This window comes from Enhydra lutris, unplaced genomic scaffold, assembly GCF_002288905.1.
Source record: "Enhydra lutris kenyoni isolate GAN:26980312 unplaced genomic scaffold, ASM228890v2 scaffoldscaffold17, whole genome shotgun sequence".
NCBI lineage: Eukaryota > Metazoa > Chordata > Mammalia > Carnivora > Mustelidae > Enhydra > Enhydra lutris.
In genome coordinates, this window is record NW_019154101.1 from 40607295 (window position 1) to 40630550 (window position 23256).

Sequence of the window (23256 nt, forward strand, 5' to 3'; positions counted from 1 at the left end):
TTTTGTGTTTCTCCTCAAATATTTGTCTATTCTACCTTTGCCAAGTCTATTTGCCTTTTCCTTGGAGTCATTAAGAAACAAAGTGTGTTACTGTGCTGTTTGAGGCTTAACAGGATTTTGAGGTTTACAGTTCCCAAAATCCTGCAGAGACACAGGTCTTGCTGGTAGCACTTGGACACAAGAAGATTGAAAAATAGAATGAATTGACAGTCATATTTTTTTGTCAGAACCAGCAAAAACCTAGGTGTTACCTTTAAGGGAAAGAATAGCACATAATCTGAGTTTGAGACATGATTTATGCCAGGGAAATAACAAACTGTGCATGGGGTGTAAGTTTTTTTTGTTTTTTGTTTTGTTTTGTTTTGTTTTGTTTTCAACACTCGAGACAAGATGGAAGCACAGAGCCTCAGTCCTAAGCAAGGTTTCTAAAAAAAGAGAGAGTAAAATCTATTCCTGTACTTCCAGCTGTAAGTTCCAAGTGAAATGATTGAAAAATCTAAACAAAACCAATGTGAAATTCATTGTAAAGCCAAGGCTTTCTATCACCATGTCTGGTTCAAAAGTGAGTTGTTATAGCAACAGGAGAAAAGTAAATGAGCATTTCACATTGTAAAATTATGCCTGCCTCTGTTCTAAACAGTACCATCCATGCAGTCAAATGAGCCCAAGTCATTTAAAGGAGAAGAATTCCATTTTAATTGTTAAGGCTTGCACCAAACCTACCTTTAAAACCCAAAGTTCATTTCAATTAACCTTATTCCCCAAATCGATATAATAAATTCTCTGGTAGGATGAGACCATGCAACATCCTGTCTGATGAAGATGACCTCAGGAAAATATGGTGCCATGGATTTCAGCGCTGAAGAATAGCCAAAGTGCTGAGTGGCACTGAGCTCATACCACAGTACACAGAGCCTTTCACCTCTAAATCATTGTTTTTAATCCAGTATAGATTGGAAGCAGGCAAGTGACCTTGCTTTTTAACACTTGTTCGCTGACCTGTATTAAATTGGATGTTGATCTGGGTCCAGCTTCAAATACATGTCTACATAGTGGACATTTTCTGAGCCCCACACTGGCTTTCAAGAAATTGGGCTAAACGAAATCAGAGAGGATTTTTCAGCTCTGTGTCTGTTTTTTCCTCTTGTATAGATAGCCCCTCCATGACTGCAATGGAGTATTTATAGGGAGATTTTTTTGGACGGGTGATTATGTCTTAGTCACCTCATAAGGAGCCTATCTCAAGACTAACACATTTCTATTTAGTTAAGTATTTATAATTATCAATGTTGCAGATTATCACACTTAAATTAATTTGTAAATATGTAAAACAACAAGGGAGAGAGAACCAACCCTTAGTCTCTAAGAGCAACCCTCCCACAAAGCCTCAGGCAAATTTTAATTATTAGCTATAACTGATCTGTATAATTAGCCTGGGTTAATATCCCCTAATGTCTTTCTATTTAAAGACACAGACACACTATTTATATACCCAGACAAGTTTGCCATTCTGAAAAATCATCTCCATTTCAGCAATGAGAAGCACCAAGCCGGTAAACAGACTGGTGATTTGGGGCTGTAAGGGCAACCAAGATTCATAAAGACCTCACCAGAGGAGTCTCATTGTGTGAACAAGAGCAGAGAAAGGAAGAGAGGGAACCCAAATGCATCGATCATGGGTGAATTTAGCCCCCTTCGGACCTCCCCCATTTGTGAAGGCAAGAAGTAACTTCCTCTCACAGTTCCTGGTCTTACTGACATCAGTAGAATTGGCCTGCTCCTATGCCCCTGTACCTTAACATGGCTGATGAGCTGAGTCATCTAGGAGGAAAGAGGATCTCGGCTCCACTCATGTGATTTTGATTAAGCAAGCCTGGGAGAGGGTTCAGGAACCTGAACTTTTAACATGCTCCCCAAGCTATTACGATGATCATCAAGACTTGGATAGCATCACTGAATCACTTAATCTTGGGAGGAGTGGAGGGCCAAGAAGAAGGAGTTCCATCCATTCATCTGGGAAGTCAGCCCCAGACACTGGCTGAAACTTCTGCAAAAGATCCTAAAAGCACCCCATCCAACCCCGTATGTTTCTTTTCATAGGCAGTCCTTCCAGTATGTCTAATACTGGTTTGCATAAATCTGAAACATATTGATATAATCATATAACTTCTAAAGAGAAGACAGGGTAAAACCAAAACACCATATCCTGGACCACTGGGCCCTTCCTGAGATCCTCTGTTTAAAATTTCTTGTATTCTGGGGCGCCTGGGTGGCTCAGTGGGTTAAGCCGCTGCCTTCGGCTCAGGTCATGATCTCAGGGTCCTGGGATCGAGCCCCGCATCGGGCTCTCTGCTCGGCAAGGAGCCTGCTTCCTCCTCTCTCTCTGCCTGCCTCTCTGCCTGCTTGTGATCTCTGTCTGTCAAATAAATAAATTTAAAAAAAATTATTAAATAAAAAAAATAAATAAAATAAAATAAAATAAAATTTCTTGTATTCTGTTCTGCTTCTCATTCTGCTTTAGCCAAAATCTTGACTGCACAAAATACTTGTGTTGTTATTTGGCTCTAATCTTTCCCCAGATCTTTGCTTGGCTGCCAGTGTCTCTTTCATCAGATCCCAACTTATATCTCACTTCCTTGAGTGATCTCAGGCACTCCATCTGAGGTAGGCTCCTGTCCCACTACCCTCTTCCCTCCTCCTCCAGGTTGGACTTTCCTTTTTAAGACACCATTTCCTTACTTCCCAGTTCTTATCATATTACATAAATGTCCTATGTGTTATTTCTTATCTGTTGATTATTCCTCTTTACCAACTAAAATGTAAAGTCCATAAGGTCGGGAACTAATGGTTGCTGTGGCTCTTGCCAGCATCACATCATACAGCCAGTTAAGCCATTGGACCCAGGCTAGCCATCTCTGGGACTCTCTACCACACCACAGCAGAGATGTGACACTATCTTTCAATTTCACTTTCATGCTCATAGAACAGATGTAGTCATCATGAGTGTATAAGTTCTGAGTGATAAATGAAGATAACTGTGAAAATTCTACTAGAGTTCACAGAGTATTTAGCCTTTTTTCTTATTCTTTTGTAATAAGAAGAAATTCTTTTGGGGTCATTTCGCATCTTTTAGTCCAGGGATATTCTTTGTCTGCATTATAGTTTTTACACTGGCCCAGCCTACTGACAAGAGCATTAACAAAAATAACCTTAGAGGCGCATATAGTTAAAACAAGGAAAAGAACATTTAAATGACAGGGCATATGGCTGTAAGAGAAACCGGAATAGAAGAGGAACTGGAACAGACTAGCCGTGCATTATTGGAATGTATTTGTTAAATAGCAGGTGCTTCTAACTCTAAAACCCCAAGGAGCCCTTATTTATACAACTGGACGTTCATGTTCAAGTTATTTTAAATTCCGATTTTTCTTTAAACATTTCTAGTAATCTCCCCTTGTTTGCTTTCCCAAAGCATTATTCTTCTTCCCAACCCCCCTCCAAATCAAGACACATTTTTTTCCTTAATTTTTTTTTTTTTGCAAGAGAACTGCAAAAGAGTTGACACTTGGCATGTGGTGATTCAAAAAATACACTGTCCCTTCTCACCACCCCTGATGTCTTTATCTGACAAAATCCATATGCTGTGTGATCACCATGGCAACTAAGTAGGATTGTAATTGCAACCCTGGAAAGCTAATTTTTTCACTCAAATTGTGGCATACGTTTAACCTGTCTGAAGTTTCAACAAACCATCTTTTAATGACAAGTGTTTTGAAAGGTCTAATTTAGTCTGTTTGTTTGAAGGCACATTTATTCCTTTTTTTAACTTAATAAATTAGCTCTAAAAGGGGAGCACAGAGGCTGCAAAATTTTCTGACCTTACCTTATAAAATCATACCTGATCATTTTATAGCAATGAAATCTAAATGTATGACTCTTTCTGAAAGCTACACAGACATTAGAATCCTCACACTCTGTAGTGAGAACCAGATATGTCTCTAAGGAGATACAACCACACAGACAAACAGTTCTTAAGGTCCAAATTCCAGTCTCTTTTCTCCTACCTCACATTAAGGAAATGCTGCCTCTCCTGTGACCAATGACACAGGTATTCAGGCTAAGTAGCTATTAAAGTTTCTCATGTAGGCAAACCATAAGAGACTCTTAACTCTAGGAAAGAGGGTTGCTGAAGGGGAGGTGAGTGGGGGTATGGGGTAACTGGGGGATGGGCATTAAGAAGGGCACTTGATGTCATGAGCACTGGTTGTTATCTTCAACTGATGAATCACGAAATTCTACCACTGCAACTAATAATACACTATATGTTAGTGAAATTGAATTTAAAATTTTTTTTTAATTTATTTGACAGAGAGATCACAAGTAGGCAGAGAGGCAGGCAGAGAGAGAGGAGGAAGCAGGCTCCACACCGAGGAGAGAGCCCGATGTGGGGCTCGATCCCAGGACACTTGGGTCATGACCTGAGCCGAAGGCAGAGGCTTTAACCCACTGAGCCACCCAGGTGCCCCTGAATTTAATTTTTTTAAAGAATTTCTCATGCAATGAACTTCAGCTTAGGCAAAAATTTCCTCAGTGCTCTGGTTCACAGTCATTTCTAAAGTGGCTATGCCTTATTTTTCTGGATATGTAAATGAAGGATTCTAGGCAGTGGGTTCTTTCTTGGGCTACCAGTTCCTCAGAACCCTTCTTCTGGTGATACCTCTCATCTTCTTTCCCAGTCTTCTGCCCACAAACCCAGGGATAACTCCGGTTCAGAAGATACTCTCCCAACTACCCCTGGTTTCTCCTCACTTAGACATCTTATCCAAGCCCCAAAGCCTCTTTTCCCTTCAACCTTCTATTTCTATAAACAAAGGCTAGAAAATGTGCCAATAAATTCTGGTCACACGCCATACCTCATGGCTCCCCAAAGCTAGAACACAGAAACAACTTCCCGTTTGAATGAAGAAAAGAGAAATTGGAAAGTATGGGAAAAGTGATAACTAATTTTACTGGTTTTCTATTACTTCTGTAACACATTACCACAAACTAAATGGCTTAAAACAACCCAAATTAGTGTCTCACACATCTGTAGGTCAGAAATCCTGGTGGGTTCAGCTGGTTCTTCTGCTCTGAGCCTCATAAGGCCAGAATCAAGATGTTGCCCATTCTGGGTCTTATGTAGAATCCCTGGGGGTGGGATGAGCAGTCATCTGTTCTTAGGCTCATTTACACTTTGGGCACAAATGAGTTCCACGTGGCTATAGGTCTTACTTTCCTTCCCAGCTGACAGTCTGATATTATTCCCAGCTTTTAGAGGTGGCTCACATGCTCTAGATCATGGCTTCCTTCATCTCCAAACCCAGCAGCCCTGGGCCTAGTCCCTCCCACATTGTGAATCTCTTTTACTTCCTCTTCTGATATATCTTCTGCTTGCAAATAGAGAAAGTCCTCTGCTATAAGATTGGGTGCATCCAATAATTTATGTTAATCTCCTGATTTTTAAGGGTCATAACTTTAATTATACCTGCAGTCCTTTTTGTCATGTAATTGAACAGAACTGTGCTGTGTCACCAAAGGGTGGAGGGTTTGGGTGTCAAAATTATGACTACCCGCAAATTTATATCTCAAAATGTGGCCAGTCACATTGCTATTCCTGTAGTCCAATTTCAACCCCAGCTAACAGGGAAACCCTGAAGATACAAGTAAAGAGATGGTAGATGAAAAATACCTAAAACACATGCCAAGGTGGGGATCTAATGAGAACTATAAAGTTTTCAATAGAGAAAGTACTACACATTCTCAGGCAAAAGAGGTGACCTAGATCCATTTCCCTCCAGTCCTTATCCAAAGATGGTATCATCTCTTTTCCAACAAGGCCACAGCAGAGCCAAGACTGTGGCAGCGACTATTGAGAGCAAAATCCCTGAGCATGAGCTGTGAGTCAGGCCCGTGAGGAGTCAGCCCAAGGATTTCAAGCTCTGCTCATTGCTGATGCCAGACCAGGAATGGAAAGACAGCACCACAAAAATGGACATCCAAAAGATACCGGAGAGATGGGCAGACAGAAGGGGAATACAGTTTATAAAGACTCCATTAAAAAAAAATTCATTAAAGTACATTTGAAGATCTAATTAACTTTATTAAGTGATTCATGAAACAGGCAGCATTCCATCTAGCAAGTAGAGGGGAGCTCTGAGAAGTTGTATAAAGTGGAAGGTCTCTATAGGAAGGAGGGTGGATCCAGAAAGTTATTAGCAAAAGAAAATGATTGTTCCAGGCCTGGTCACCTTCCCTGAAAGCCTTTAGATGGATTCCTCATCTTTCTTTGGAAGATGGAGAGGGCCCATGTGATAGGTAACCGCACTAGTGCTTATCAGAAAACTCCTGATTGAATAGCTGAGTTACATTTCTGGGGGGAGGTTGAAAATGCAAGTAGGTTAGGTATTGAGACCCTGGTGACCCGGTCAAAGTGACACTATTTTGGGCCTGTGGTTTCTTTCCAAGGATTCTTTGAAATATATATTTTTAGCAATGTGCATGTCTTAATGCACAGGATTAATGTGAATAGAAGCAGATGTAAGATCCCAATTAACCTTGGTGACTTCCCAGTACAGAAAGACCACTTTAATCTTAATGCCAGCTGATGACCTTGACCTATATCTTCAGAACTCACTAACCTGCAGGATGGGGTTCCCTCAGTTACATGATGGCATTGAGCCAACTTAGCTTGAGGACACTGAGGCTGAAAAGGAGAGGAGCCCATGGATGGGAACAGTGCAGTATCCACATTCTTTCACTTGAATTGAGTCTGTAAATTAGAAACGTGAAAGTAGAGGCCAATGTGTTCTCAGGACAGTTATTAAAATTGCTTTTTCAGTGTTGGCCTACCCAGTATTACAAAGTTGTTTTTGTAGGAAAGAAAGTAATTCATGTTTCAGATCTGCTGTCATTATAAAAGAAGTCACAGCTACAAGTCTAGACATTTATGACTATTTCACAAGGACTTGTCCTTATGAAATAATCATTGTTTTATGCCAGCTGTGGTTTATTGATCTGATATGTGCCTGAAATTATTTAGATAGGGGGAATAGGGCTCTCTTCTTTTTCCAGCATACAGAGAAAAAAATGTCCTAGGCTTCTGCAAATATAATAAGCATCTGATATTGGAAACACATTAGGGTTGTATTTTTCATTTATTAAAATCAGTTTAAAATATGCCCCAAATTCAGTTTTTACTCCCCTCTCTCCTCTTTATAAAGAAAATAACTTTTCCTCAATTGTCTTCAGTTGTCAGTAATTTCTGTTTTTACAAAATAAGGGAGAAGAAGAAGGAAAAGAGCAAGAGGAAGAAAGAGGGAGGATGGGAGGAGAAGGGAAGGGAGAAAAGGAGAAGAAATTCTTTACAGTTAAATGGATTTTATAAATCTGTGAACAGATAGCTCCATTTCCCTCCAGCCCCTATGAGCAGGTATCTCATAGGAGGGAACACAAGGATTTAAATATTTATGGCAATGACTGTAGGGTCACCAGCTAGTGAGGACTGGCCTAGAGGAAAAATTCTTATGTTCTGTAGCCTCAGCTTTCCATGGTACTTCCATGATTCATTGTCTTATAACCAAATAATTTGGGGGGTAGTTCATGGCAGAGGTCTCTAGCTATGTATCATTTTTATATACTCTAAGAATTACTTCTTTCTGTTTTATAGATGAAAATGTTAAGTGTAGCTTTCAGGTGCTAATGTATTATATCTGTTAATATTGATAGAAAAGTATGCCCTTTGTGACTCAATATTAGCCTTTAATATTTATTTTATTGCTTATGCAGGATATTTCAATGAACTACACATTTCCTGTTGATGTAGGTTGATGGCATTCTTCATGGCTTTGCTTACTAAAACTAGCTGGCTGTTGTCAGACAGTGTAGTCCGTCCACCGCGGTATAAGGATAAGGAGGAATCATGCATGAGAAGCCTGTATTGGCTGGTTAATCTCTGATGCTTTCCCCAAACACTGCAGTTTGCCAGAATTAGATTTTGGACATCCTTTTGCCTCATGTGAGGTGTCTTTTTTCTTTGGTTATTGCAGAAACTGAGTCCTAAAATGTTATTATATATTGGATAAAAAATGCTTCCCCAACCCAGGTCATAAAATAGTTCCTATGTCATCTTCCAAAAGTTCTGTAATTTGGGTTCCATTTTAAGTTTTTAATCCACCTGAAATTGATGTGTGTTTATGGTATGAGGTTAGGATCTAATGCAATTTTTTTAGATGACTAATGACTTCTGTTTAAAAGTTGTGTTCTGGGCACATGGGTGGCTCAGTTGTTTAAACTTCCAACTCTTGGCTTTGACTCAGGTCATGATCTCATGGGTCCTGACACCGAGCCCCTCAAGATCCACACTTATCAGGGAGTCTGCTCAAAGATTCTCTCCATCTGCCCCTTCCCCCACACTCTTTCTAAAATAAATATAAATAAACAAACAAACCTTTAAAAAAATAGACAAAAAAATGATCGTGTTCTGCCCACCAATCAGCACCGCCAGCTGTGAAATAAGTCAGGTCTCCTGGCTATGTGCTCCCAAACAACCCAATCTCAGTATATTTTATAACAATCCCTGAATTCTCATAAACCTGAGTTCCCTGCTCTTTTTTTACTCCTTTTTAAGAACTGTCTTAACTATTCTTAACCCTTTCTTCCTCCATATACATTTTAAAATCAGTTTACTTTATTCTTTTATTCTACACACACAGAAAGAAATCCCTGCTCAGGTTTGGATGGGAATTTTGATTGGAATTGAATCAGTAAGTCAGTTTGTTAAGAATTAGCCTCATAATGATTTTGAGTCATGCTGTCTCTGAACAGAGTATATCTTTTGGTGGGGGTGGGAAAGGAAGTCTTTCCTGGGGAAATTTTAGGAAGTCTTTTGGAAAATTTTATTCAAAAATTTTCTCCTTAACCTAGAAAAGTAGCTAGATTTATTCTTGGGATATTTGTATTTTTGATATTATTATAAATGGTATTTTTTTTTTAAAAAATGATTTATTTGTTTATTTTTTTTGAGAGAGAGAGAGAACACATAAACATGGGGAGGAGCAGAGGGAGAGGAAGAGAGAAATTGTAGCAGACTCCACCACTGAGCGTGGAGCCATCACAGGGCTTGATCTCAAGACCCTGAAATCATGACCTGAACTGAAACCAAGAGCAGGTCACTCAACCAACTTCACCACCCAAACACCCTAAAAATGGTATCTTTTTAAATTACTCCCTGATGGGGGCGCCTGGCTGGCTCAGTCGTAGAGCATGCAACTCTTAATCTTGGGGTTGTGAGCTTGAGCCCCACATTCGGTATGGAAATTACTTAAAAATAAAGGCTAAAAAAAAAATTCCCTGATGTATAGAAGAAATGTAATTGAGACATTTATCTAAGTAACTCCAAGAATCTAAATTATCCAGAAATTCACTAAACTTAGTAACTACGATATTTTATTTGTAATTCCTTGGGATTTTTGATATAGACAATTTTATCATCAGCCTATAATGACAGCTTTCTAATTATTTTATTTCTTATCTTACTGTGCTGCTTCCACTTCCAGTACCACCCTTAACAGGAATTAATGTTAAGGACACGTTATGATATTCTTAAGTTAAAGGGAATCCTTTGAATGAATCACATTGAGCTTAGTATTTAATTTTTTGTAGTTATACTTTTTCTTCTCTATCCTTATTATGTTAGGCATTTGAATGTTGTCCAATATTTTTTAATGAAATTATTGAGATCATCATGCTATTTTTCTTCTTTGATCTGCTAATGTGATAAAATATATTAATAAGTTATCTTATGTTAAACCACCTGGGATAAATAAAATTTGGTCATTTTTAATATTCTTCAGTTTACTTATGTATTTACAATACTTATATCTAGTATTAATTTATCTAGAAACTAAGCTGCTATTACAAAGAGATTCCTCATGTGGCATTTTACATAAGAAAGACATTTACTTTTCTTTCTGGTAACAGTCTGGAGTAGTTGAGTGTGTTCATGGCTGGCAGGACAGCTTTATGTGTTTTGTTCTTGGCTTCACGGTCATAGCACTACTCAGCTACTTGAAAAAGGGACAGAGTCCTGAACAGGTCTTATAGAAAGATGACCAAGAAATTGTCCTTCTCAGATCCATTCACATCTCATTCACATAGCTGCAAGGGAAACAGAAACTATTTCTCTCCTCATTTCCTTCTTTCTTCTGTTTTATTTACTTTTATTCTGTTGCTTTTGTACTGACTTCTTAAGATGAATGCTCGATTCATTCACCAAGTATTACTTTGGCTGCATCCAGATATTTTGATATTCAGTGTCATCATTATAATTTTGTCATAAATATTTCTAATTGTTATTGTTTTATTCTTGAACTCTTGAGTTTTTAGAAGCCAGATGCCTCCATAGAACAAAAATTCAAAACAGGATAATACATAGGGGGGCACTTGTGTGGCTCAGTTGGTTGCACAGCCCACTCTTGGTTTCCTCTCTGGTCTTTATCTCATGGGTCCTGGGATTGAGCCTGGTGACCAGCTCTGTGCTCAGCAAGGGATCTGCTCTAGATTCTCTCTCTTTGCCTCTCCCACCACAACCCCACCCCACTCACTCTCTCTCTCAAAGAAATAAATAACTCTTTAAAAAAAAAAAAAACAAAACAAAACAGGATATATGGTATGCTAACTCTTGTGTAAGAAAAGGAAATAATAAACAGATATTCATATATCTGTTATTCATTGTAAAAAGAAACACAGGAAGGATAAATTGACTTTTATTTCAAGAAAGTTTTTATCTACAAGTGTTGGTGGGAGTCAAGGGCCTCCTTGTGGGAGGAGGAAATGTGGGAAAGAGTGACTTTTCTCTGAATATACCTCTCTCATATAATTTCATGTGGAAGCATATTAGTGTTCTACATATTAAAAAAAAATAAAATTAAATCAACAAGGTTGGGAAGAGAGGAAAAACTAAAACTGAAAGCAGATTGAAACAAATGAACTTAATTGTATTTTAAATGAATTCCTTAAGAATCCCCCCCCAGAAAAAACAACCACTAATTAATGTAATTTATGAGCACAATATTTGACCATATACTGTCTGTCTTGGGCAAGATTATGGGCCAAGTACTGCAAACAAATCTGGGAATCATTTTATTAGATTTTGGCTTTTGTCATGGTATAGGTAGAACAGTTCTGAATAATTTAGATCTATGACAGGATCCAACAAGTTAGTAAATGTGTTGTTGGGAGCCAGATTTATCACTACGACATATGACAGCAAGAATCAATCATGTGGGGATGGATTGGAATTGGGACTATCAGTGTAAATTCATTATTTCTACAACACAGAGACATGTATGTAATGCATGTAATATGTGTGCGCATACATGTATTTGTGCACATATGTATGTGTTTGCCTATGTGGGTTTGCAGATATTCTCTCCTCTATTCGCTGTGAAGGCCAAGAAGCAAAGATGCACTGGTAACCATGAACACACCTAGCAGACTGATCTTAGATTCTAGCTCCATGCCTTACTAGCTGACTCCAGGTTTTCTTTGTCTGAAAATTCCTTTGCCTTTGTTTTTGAAAAATACTGTCATGAAGACTACAAACTTAGTTCGACATTTATCTTTCTCTCTGCATATTGAAGATATTCCACTGCTGTTATTTTTCTGTTGTTAATTTTGGGAAACAAACTCTTAATCAAATTGTTAAATTTGGTAGGTGAGTCAATCCATCCCTGTGCTTTTAAAATCTTACCTTTGTCTTTGGTGTTGTGTAATTTACTTCCATGCGTTGGGTTGATTTATTTATACTGTTCAATACAAAAAGTTCAAAAGAGTAAGTATACTCTAAGTAGTATAAAACTAAGGAAATTCATAACCATTAATTCTCCAATTGTTGCGTCAGCCCCTTTTCTCTTCTCCTTCTGGATTTCCAAGAAGATATATGTTTGACCTTCTCACTCTATTATCTGTGTTATGTGACTTATCCTTAATATTTCTCATCTCTTTGTGTCTCTGTGTTTCATTCTTGATAATTTCTACATATCTCATTTCAAATTTTCTAATTCTCCCAAAGCTGTATGACACTTTACATAATTTCTGGAAGTTCTATTTAGCTCTTTTAAAAATATTTGGACTTTTTTAAAAGTTACTTGCCCATTTTGCTTATGTTTATAAACTTCCTAGGTTTTTAAATACATACAAATGTGATTATTTTATATGCTGTGCTTGACAATTATAATATCCAAAAACATTGCAGGGCTAGTCAAGCTGTCTGTTCTTTCTGAGCACTAGTGCTCTGGGTGTTCTCCAATTTATGATTTTTTTTCCTTCAGTTTCACAGGGGTAATGAATTTCTGGCTCTCCCTTATACTTAGCATGTATGCCATTCATGTACCTCCTTTTGCAGGTCCTCACATTAGAGACCCTGGATGAACTCTTGTCTGTCTTTGCCCTGTATGTTGCGTAAGACCATGAAAGCAAACATTCAAGTTCACTCTTCCCTCAAAGCCCTCAAAGCCAAGCTGCCTTCAGATTCCTTCAGCATCAGATTCTTAATTTCACTGGATTTTGGTCTTCTGGTCATAAACTCCTTTTAGTGTTTTATTTAGAAATTTTTACTTGTTTTCAGCAAGAGGGTCAGTCAAGGTATTTGGTCCTCTATAATACTGGAGCCTTCTGGAAGTCCCCTGCATATACTTTAATAAAGTTTAAAAATTTTCATATATTGTCTAAATGTATGTATTATTTTATTATAGAGAAAATTTAGGGCACCTGGGTGGCTCAGTGCATTAAACCTCAGCCTTTGGCTCAGGTTATGATCTCAGGGTCCTGGGATCGAGTCCTGCATAGGGCTCTCTGCTCAGTAGGGAGCCTGCTTCCTGCCCCCACTCTCTGCCTGCCTCTCTGCCTACTTGTGATCTCTCTTTGTCAAATAAATAAATAAAATCTTTAAGAAAAAAGAAAATTTAAAAGTGAAAGACTAGAAAAATTACTGACCTAATATGATATGCCCTTTATCATCTAGGAAGAAATATAAAGAAATAGTGGCAAAGACTCTACCAAAAAGGAGAATTTCAGACCAATATCACTGATGAATATGGATGCTAAGATCCTCAACAAGATCCTAGCAAACAGGATCCAACAGCACATTAAAAAGATTATCCACCATGACCAGGTGGGATTCATCCTGGGCTATAAGGATGGTACAACATCTGCAAATCAATCAATGTGATAGAACAAATCAATAAGAGAAGAGAGAAGAACCACATGGTCCTCTCAATTGATGCAGAAAAAGCATTTGACAAAATCCAGCATCCGTTCCTGATTAAAACGCTTCAAAGTATAGGGATGGAGGGTACATTCCTGAACTTCGTCAAATCTATCTATGGAAGACCCACAGCAAATATCATTCTCAATGGGAAAAAGCTTGCAGCCTTCCCGTTGAGATCAGAAACACGACAAGGATGCCCACTCTCACCACTCTTGTTCAACATAGTATTAGAAGTTCTAGCAACAGCAATCAGACAACAAAGAGAAATAAAAGGTATCCAAATTGGCAATAAAGAAGTCAAACTCTCTCTCTTCGCAGATGACATGATTCTTTATATGGAAAACCCAAAAGACTCCACCCCCAAACTACTAGAACTCATACAGCAATTCAGTAACGTGGCAGGATACAAAGTCAATGTACAGAAATCAGTGGCTTTCTTATACACTAACAATGAAAATACAGAAAGGGAAATTAGAGAATCGATTCCATTTACTATAGCACCAAGAACCATAAGATACCTGGGAATAAACCTAACCAAAGAGGTAAAGGAACTATACTCGAGGAACTACAGAACACTCATGAAAGAAATTGAAGGAGACACAAAAAGATGGAAGACCATTCCATGTTCTTGGATCAGAAGAATAAACATTGTTAAAATGTCTATACTGCCTAGAGCAATCTGTACTTTTAATGCCATTCCGATCAAAATTCCACCGCTATTTTTCAAAGAGCTGGAGCAAATAATCCAAAAATTTGTATGGAATCAGAAGAGACCCCGAATCGCTAAGGAAATGTTGAAAAACAAAAATAAAACTGGGGGCATCACGTTACCTGATTTCAAGCTTTACTACAAAGCTGTGATCACCAAGACAGCATGGTACTGGCATAAAAACAGACACATAGACCAGTGGAACAGAGTAGAGAGCCCAGATATGGACCCTCAACTCTATGGTCAAATAATCTTCGACAAAACAGGAAAAAATATACAGTGGAGAAAAGACAGTCTCTTCAATAAATGGTGCTGGGAAAACTGGACAACTATATGCAGAAGAATGAAACTCGACCATTCACTTACACCGTACACAAAGATAAACTCAAAATGGATAAAAGACCTCAACGTGAGAGAGGAATCCATCAGAATCCTAGAGGAGAACATAGGCAGTAACCTCTTCGATATCAGCCACAGCAACTTCTTTCAAGATATGTCTCCAAAGGCAAAGGAAACAAAAGCAAAGATGAACTTTTGGGACTTCATCAAGATCAAAATCTTCTGCACAGCAAAGGAAACAGTCAACAAAACAAAGAGGCAACCCACAGAATGGGAGAAGATATTTGCAAATGACAGTACAGACAAAAGGTTGATATCCAGGATCAATAAAGAACTCCTCAAACTCAATACACACATAACAGATAATCATATCAAAAAATGGGCAGAAGATATGAACAGACACTTCTCCAGTGAAGACATACAAATGGCTATAGACACATGAAAAAATGTTCATCATCACTAGCCACCAGGGAGATTCAAATTAAAACCACATTGAGATATCACCTTACACCAGTTAGAATGGCCAAAATTAGCAAGACAGGAAACAACATGTGTTGGAGAGGATGTGGAGAAAGGGGAACCCTCTTACACTGTTGGTGGGAATGCAAGTTGGTGCAGCCACTTTGGAGAACAGTGTGGAGATTCCTTAAGAAATTAAAAATAGAACTTCCCTATGACCCTGCAATTGCACTACTGGGTATTTACCCCAAAGATACAGATGGAGTGAAAAGAAGGGCCATCTGTACCCCAATGTTTATAGCAGCAATGGCCACGGCCGCCAAACTGTGGAAAGAACCAAGATGCCCTTCAACGGACGAATGGATAAGGAAGATGTGGTCCATATACACTATGGAGTATTATGCCTCCATCAGAAAGGATGAATACCCAACTTTTGTAGCAACATGGACGGGACTGGAAGAGATTATGCTGAGTGAAATAAGTCAATCAGAGAGAGTCAATTATCATATGGTGTCACTTATTTGTGGAGCATAACAAATAGCATGGAGGACAAGGGGCGATGGAGAGGAGAAGGGAGTTGAGGGAAATTGGAAGGGGAGGTGAACCATGAGAGACTATGGACTCTGAAAAACAATCTGAGGGTTTTAAAGGGGCGGGGGGTGGGAGGTTGGGGGATCCAGGTGGTGGGTATTGGAGAGAGCACGGATTGCATGGAGCACTGGGTGTGGTGCAAAAATAATGAATACTGTTTCGCTGAAAAAAAAAAAAAAGAGAAAACCCAATTCCAACTCTCCTAATCAATAAAAGGAATTTACTGGCTTCATTCACAGGTAGAGTAGGTTTCAGGTAGGATTTATTCTGTGCTCCCACACCATTTTCCTGCATTTTTCAGGGTTTTGTATCTTCTAGAAGTTGATTTGTCCAGCAACAATCAATATCGATACTCTTACTTCATATTTTCTCTTTCCCAACCATAAAGCAAAAGTTTACAGCTTTACTCTCCTGAATCAATGTCTGTATATTCCTATGAGTGACTAAAGCCAAGATGGAGTCAGTCAAGAACATGGGTGTTATTACAAAAGAAAGGAGTGAGATGACTCAAGGAACAAGCAAAAAGATCCATTGTCATTTTTGCTAAACCAACATCCATGTATCTTCCTCTCCATATCCAGGTTCCCCAAATCTTCACCCCTAAGTGGAAACAGTGGTTCTCAACTAAGCTACATGTTGGACCTCTTGATGCCTGGTTTCTCCCCCTTGAGATTCTGATTTAATTAATCTAGGTGCGACCCAGCCATAAGAAGTTCCTAGTGGTTCTGAATAGCAACCAAAGTTGAGAACCACTAGTCTAAAGGGAGACAATCAAGTCTCTTCCAGGTACTAGCACTTCAAGTGCATGATTTCTAGATGGAGTCCTTTTTTTTAAAAATCAAATTCTGATATAATTCTTAATGATCAGTAATAATTCAACAAACTTAAGTCACCCATTCCCTGTACTTCCCAGCATACAAATGATGGGGAGAAGATGGTAAGTTATAATACAGATTGAGAAGCAGAATAGGAAGAAACATGGAGTGGTTATTGGTTCATAGCACATTCCATATCCTACTGGACAGGAGCACTGAGTGATTCTTGCCTTGTATGAGGAGTGAATGGTTTAGTTGTCCAACCTTATAGACCTTAGTTCTACTCTCTGGGACTATCTCACCTATCCTTTGTCTGGTAGGGTTATGCCAAAGATGGATATTGGGGAGAATTCTCTTTTTGGGCCTGAGATTGTCCTAGAGATGAACAAGAGCCTAATGCTTGGCTTGGGGTTTCTTTGAAAATTCTCATTGCTGGGAGAGCATTAGATTTCCTTCAGGTACCATCTTTGTCTCCTGTGATGGTTACTCCATTCTTCTTTTTCTCCAACTGACCTAACCCTAGGACAGAAAATTTCTTTTTTCTCTCTTTCTTTTTTTCTTTCTTTCTTTCTAAATATGGTCAGTCTTAAACAAACTTTTACCAATCTAGGAAAGAGAGCCACTTGCAGAGATTGTTTCTTTTAGAAAATATATATTGCTTTAAATTTCTTTTTCAGATTGGTAAGTTTTAGTCCAAACTTGTCTCTCTACTGAAGGACTTTAATGAAAGCTAAACATTTTCCTACTAAATCACTGAATATTGCAATTTTGGCTAGCACTTGAACTCTATTATAAGGTACAACAGGCAATCATATAACCATTTATGTAATCATTTAACCAGTTATATATAATTATATGCATTGTGTATATAACACAATGCATACATTATATATGTGTAAAATAAAATTTATCAACTTTCAGTCATAGAAAAATATTTTTTCCTCATTACTCTGCTTACCTAGAAGCAGAGAGTGCAGTATTTTAGGATCTATGATATGTCAGGCACCACTCTTAGCACTAAACTCTGTATCTGGTAGAACGCTTTAGGTTATAAATTGTTGAACATCACTACAATCTGGCTTAAATCATCAAGGGGATTGATTGGCGTGTGTCACTGACAGTGAAGAGGTGGGGTTTTGAATGCAGCACAGCTAGAGGTCGAGCTCTGTCTCTTGCAGTTCTTCTTGTCCCTTCATCTTTATGGATCAACCTCACCCTCAGACTGTCTTCCCTTGTGATCATAAGGTGGCTAAAGCTAAAACTCAACATCCATAATTCTCTCTCCAGATCACATGTGGTAGGCTTAGAAGGGCAGTGGGCAGATTTTTCTCATTATTGTTAAACAAAATCCAGAATTTCGCTCTAATTGGTTAAAGTTAGATCACATCATCACTTCTAGGTAGTAACTATGGTAGGCAGGATGGGACTGCTTTGATAGCCCCAGGCCAATGGCTTGTCACCCAGTAACTGGAGTGGAGGAACCCTAATGGACACTGCTCAGCTGCTGGTCAATATCTGAAGAGGTGGCCAGCAAGGAATACATTCCAGAAAGAGAAAATAATAGTTGGCATTTACTTGTCTTTTAGATGTAGATGAAAATACAAACAACATAAATGAAGAACTCTTATTTTCAAGAGCTTCCAAGTGAAAAAAAAAAAAAGTATCATAGTGATAAAACAATTCCTTTGTGGTCTTAGTGAATATTTTGTTTGTCTAAGAAAGCATTAGTGTCAAAATCTATGAATCTGATTTTTGGAGTTTTCTGATCTCCAGCAGGTAAATAAATAATACTTAAAACTTACAAATGTTGCTATTTAACAGTATTTTTATACTTTTAAAAAAATACCCATAAAAGTAGTGAATTCACACAACTGCTAAAATCCCTAGGTCCTTAGCAAGCATGTTATTACCAAGTTGTGGCATCAATGTATTCGTGCTAATGCTATAATCATAACACATGGCAAAATCCTGGGAACCAAAAAGTTAACTCTGGGGAATGCAAGTGTGTTGACAACCCTGCATTCACAAAAAAGATCCCGGTTAACATTTTCAAGACTTCCCCTCTCCCCTCTCTCTGCTTCTTTTTATTCCTAAATGATACAGCTTCAAAATTATAATCTACATAAAGCACCCCCATAATCATATTAAGGAAAATATGTATGAAATATTTTATTTATGCTTAGTGACAATGAGCAAAGAGGAAATAGGTGGAAGAATTTTTGTGACAATTTATATTCCAACAAATAATCACATGGTTTAAAGTGTACTCCCAAAGCAGATTATACATTTTATGCATTTAATTACAATCATACTTTCCTCTTATCTGATATGAATATCTTCAATTTAAATATCAGCTTAATTGATGCCTATCATTTAATAATCATACTATGATCCGGGCCAATTATAACCATTCTTTCCTGTACAACTAGAGTGTTAGAAGAATGTCGAGTAGGAAAATGTTCAAATCCTGACATAAAAATGTCTGTGATAAAACCAGGGGCTTTGAATTTCATGGTCCTTTAATATTGCCTTTGAAGTAATGAAAAAGCCATTTTCCACCACTTGCTTCAAGGACTCCACTAATAACATCTTCCACAAAAGACCGATCTTTTTAAAAGAAGAATATTGTGACGTTATTTTAAAGCATTTAAAATTATATAACAAACTTTTACTGGAATTTTTCAGTCTACCTTTTTCATTCCCCCTAATGAAATACTTGTTAAACAGGTTACTTCATCTTAACCTTATGGAAATGAGGCCAGAGCATCTATTATTTAATTCAGTTCCAGAAATAAAGGATAACAAGATGGGAGTGGTAGGGAGGAAGGATGCTATAAATAATTTGAAGAAATAGGAAAAAGGCTTTTTTGGGGGGTCTAAACTTCAGGTTCACCTTAGGTGGCAGAAAAATGGTGAATTGGTAGACTTGTACTCATCCATGGTGGACACCTGCCCTTCGCAGCAACTTCTCCTTTAGGATGGCTGGCTGTCCACTTAGGAAGGGACCTGGTGGCAGAGAAATCACCAGGGCTTAAATGGGTCAACAGAATCAGCAGGGATCTTTGCAGACATCTGTGTGTTAAGCTCTGTGTGTCCTCAATAAAGTCAGCCACACCAAGAAGTGGGATTTCGGGAACTCCGGAATAGGGCTGTCTAATTAAAAAATGATTCAAGATGAAGTTTCCCAGGAGCACAGAAATCCAAGGAGAAAACTAGTTTCTTCTTTTAACTTCATATGAGATCGTGGCTAGGAAACTGCAAAGGGTAATTATGCAAAATGCACGTGAGAATGCCAGAGATCATCTGGGCTCAGGGAAAGGTGACTTGAGCAATAACCCCAGGCTTTGGGGTTGTGCAGCTCAATTTTCCTGGGAGGATCAGGTACTAGAATGGGGAGGGATTCTAGGAAGTAACTAATGGGAATAAGAGGACAGTACTACCAGTCAGTGTTGAAAAAGAGAAAGAAAAGAGAAGAAAAGAAAAGAAAGGAAGGAAAGAAAGAGAGTAAATGAATGCACTAAGTAAAAATCTGTCTCTAAAGAAAGACTTCCCTGTAGTAATGGTGAAGAGCAGAACTGCCTTTCCCTTCATCACAAACACTTCTTCACTGGTTCCCTTCCTTTTCCTAGGAAGAATAATAATACCCAGATTTGAACCACGGTCAGGACTTCAGAATAGTGCCTGGTTATTCATAGGTCAGAAATCCTCCTTACTGTTAGAACCTGATTTTATCCATTTACAGATGCTGCTAGTAGGTATCTCTTAGAATGTCCAAATGGATGAGGCAGCATAGTATTTGTATCAACGTAAGTGTTAAAGAACACTTAGTTTCCTAAATATTTTATAGCCTTATTTCCCTGGAATCATTACACTCCACAAGACTGGGTCAGACCTAGTTCTATAAAATGATGCAGAGTCTTATATTCCAGACCAAACTAGATGAAACTTCATCTTGAAACCTTTTCAAATTAGCTGGCCCTATTCTAGGAGTGTCCACAACAAATGACTTCAAATGAGTTATTTGAAAATGACTCAAATCTCTTCAAGGTAGGAATGTTTTTTAAATGTTATCCTTTTCTGCTGAAATTTGAGTTGATTCCTTCTTCTTGTCCTCATTTTGCTTTATTTATAAAGGCCTATATCTGTATAAAATATTTCTAATTTTTTCCTGTTGGGAATGAGGGAGAGGTACATCTGAGTTAGCAGGTGGGACCATATAAAAGACAAGATGGCCAGTTTATTTCATGGAACACAAAATCATAAAATTTTAGGGCTGACATGAGCCTCAGAGAACATCTAACCCAGATGCTTCATTTAAAAAGTGAGACAAAGAAGCGACCTAGGCCATATGCTTAGCGAATCAGAAATGTGGTCATTAATGAAGCACAGTAATAGATCCTAAATATGACTATATAAGTATAGCTACATAATATATAAAGCTTATATACAGCTAAAATAGTGAATAATATTTTGGTAACTATGATGCATAAAAGGCATCAAATTGGTAATCTTGGCTGAGGACTTCTTGTTCAATTTTAGCCAGAACTAGAACCATCATGTTTTCCATAGTGGTAACCACTCTATTTACAAAAATATGAAGGATCTAATCTTTGTAGCAATCACCACATTTAATTTGAAAAGGGGGAAGAATTCTTAAAATAATTTTTAGGTTAGAGAGTTTATTTGAAGTTATAATCAAGACACAATTTTTTTTCAAGACACATTTAATTTAATATCAACAGTGCAAGGGCAACACTCTTGGGTCCCCTCCCTCTGTGGGAGCTTTGTACTCTTGCTTTGCTATTGCTCAATAAACATTGTTTTGCTGCCCACTACAAAAAAAAAAAAAAAAAGTGCAATAGAAAAAGCCCAAATGCAATGAAGAAACACATTCCTCCACTAACAACTAATGACAATGCTCTTTCAACATGTGCCTATTGAAGGCAATGGAGATTTAGTTGCACTACTGAAAAAAATAACACAATGAGTCTCATCACAGCCAATCCTCTACTACACTCTAGTAGTGAAACGAATGTTTATAATGCTTCAAACAGTTTCAACCTGAAGTTTGATATCAGGCCTTTATGTTTGTACAATCCATGGTAAGATTATCTATAGCATTAGCAACCATGCAAAGAACAAACCGTTGATAAAACCACATTGATTTAAGGCTCAATCAAATAATATAGAGCCCCAAACTAAAGGGTTGAATATATGAACTACTTGTACTGACATCTATTATTTGATTCTCTCATGACAATTAAATTGGTTCTTAGCAAAAAAACCCAAACAACAACAACAAAAAACACAAAACAAAACAAAACCAAAAAAACTCTCCAAAACTCTTAAAGGCAAAATTTGCTTCATTTGAATTTTGACCCAGAAGTTCAACAACAATCACAAAGTCCACAGTCTTATTGGCAAAACTGATACACAGTGTCTCTAAATCACTATGCTCAAGGTTAACAGCACATTCTACTTTTACATTTTACTGGAATTTTACATGATCAATTCATGACTTTAAGTCTCTAGGTTCTCATTCCTCCAAACTGTCTAAAGACACAGCATGCCACAGACTTAAGACTTTCATTTCTCCCTCTATTTTCTTTTCAGAAAAATTTCCCCAGTTTCTACATGTTCTGGAAGGGGTATTTTTTGGGGGTGGCCAGTTCTTTGGAATAGATAGATGCTATCAGTCTTTTAAAGCAGGGGAGGAGGAAGAGAAAGAAGCTGAAACACAATATTCATCTGGTAAGTTTTATCTTAACCATTACAAGATAGATAGTATAAGAATGAGGCCTTTTTTTTTTTTTTTTTTTTTTTTTTTTTTTTTTTAGATTCAATGTCTGAGTCTTGGTGTGGAAACTGGGTACTTGGCTTCCCACCACAGCTCTCTCAGGGTGGGACTGTCAGGTTTGTCTTGCCTGGGGAGTATCTCCTAAACTGCCAAATACTCAGTTCATTTTGGGCTTGCTCCAGTTTGTCTTTAGTCCGTTCCAATTCACCTTCCATGTTTAGGAAAAACAAGCTGATCATTGGGTCTACCATCAGGCAATGCTAGGCTAGTGGACTTGCTTGAGGTACTGGATTTGATTGGTACATTGTACACTCTTGCATCCCTCACTCCTTGTTTGCTAAACCCCTTACAAGGATGTTTTCCTGGTTGTTGCTTTAGTTTTTCTTCAGACTCCCCTTAACTCCATTACATCATTAGAATTAAGATCTGTGTACTTGCCCTCCAAAGCTTGGACCTATACTTCATATTGTTTCCACCTGAGAGTTAACTCATCTCATGTCATAACTGTGAAGTCTGCTTCACTCAGTCAAGACTTTTTGGGAACAGGTTCCTCCATGGTCATCTTGCATCCTTTCCAGACAGAGGCCATGCTGGTACAGCCCAGTCACATAAGTAAAGGCCACCAGCCTGTGCTAACACTGGCCCCCCACTCCACTTCCCACTGCAGCCCAGGCACTCCCCTTTCTTTGCCAAGACATAATTTTTGAAAAGAGAGATTATTTATAGTCTTAAGGCTAATCACTGATACCCTCAGTCTTTTCCTACACTAGAACTAAAAAATATAGTTAGCTGTTTCACTTTTGTTTACAACTATGGAGAATAAAAGTGGTAGAGGGAGCCCGAGTTCACCTCCATAATATTTGAGGCTCTCTAAGTAAAAAATGCTCTCTGGGGTATAACTGGCTAACTTTTCATGACTGGCCTCAGAGGTGTTGGTTGGAAATGTAAGAGGGCTCCCCATAAGTATTTTAATCAAGACACATGATGCATTGTTTAACACAGTTTACTTTCTTCCTATCATTATTGTACTTTGCTTCCTTCTAAACTCTTTTGGACACATAGTTTTGAATGGTGATAACTGATTAAAGCAATTTGGCAATAAATGCTGTAATTCAGGGCAACAAGGACATAATGTCTAGGCAAAATAATGTCATAAAATGTGTAGGAAAAAATCATGGCCTTGACTGAGGTTCTGAATAATCAGTACAAAATTTCACACTGTTGAACCCTGAATTTTCCA

The 23256-nt window shown here is 38.0% G+C and overlaps 1 pseudogene; it reads right to left on the minus strand.

Moving 5' to 3' along the window:
• Positions 1–21849: 21849 nt before the first annotated feature.
• LOC111147483 lies at positions 21850–22578 on the minus strand (annotated as a pseudogene).
• Positions 22579–23256: the final 678 nt, after the last annotated feature.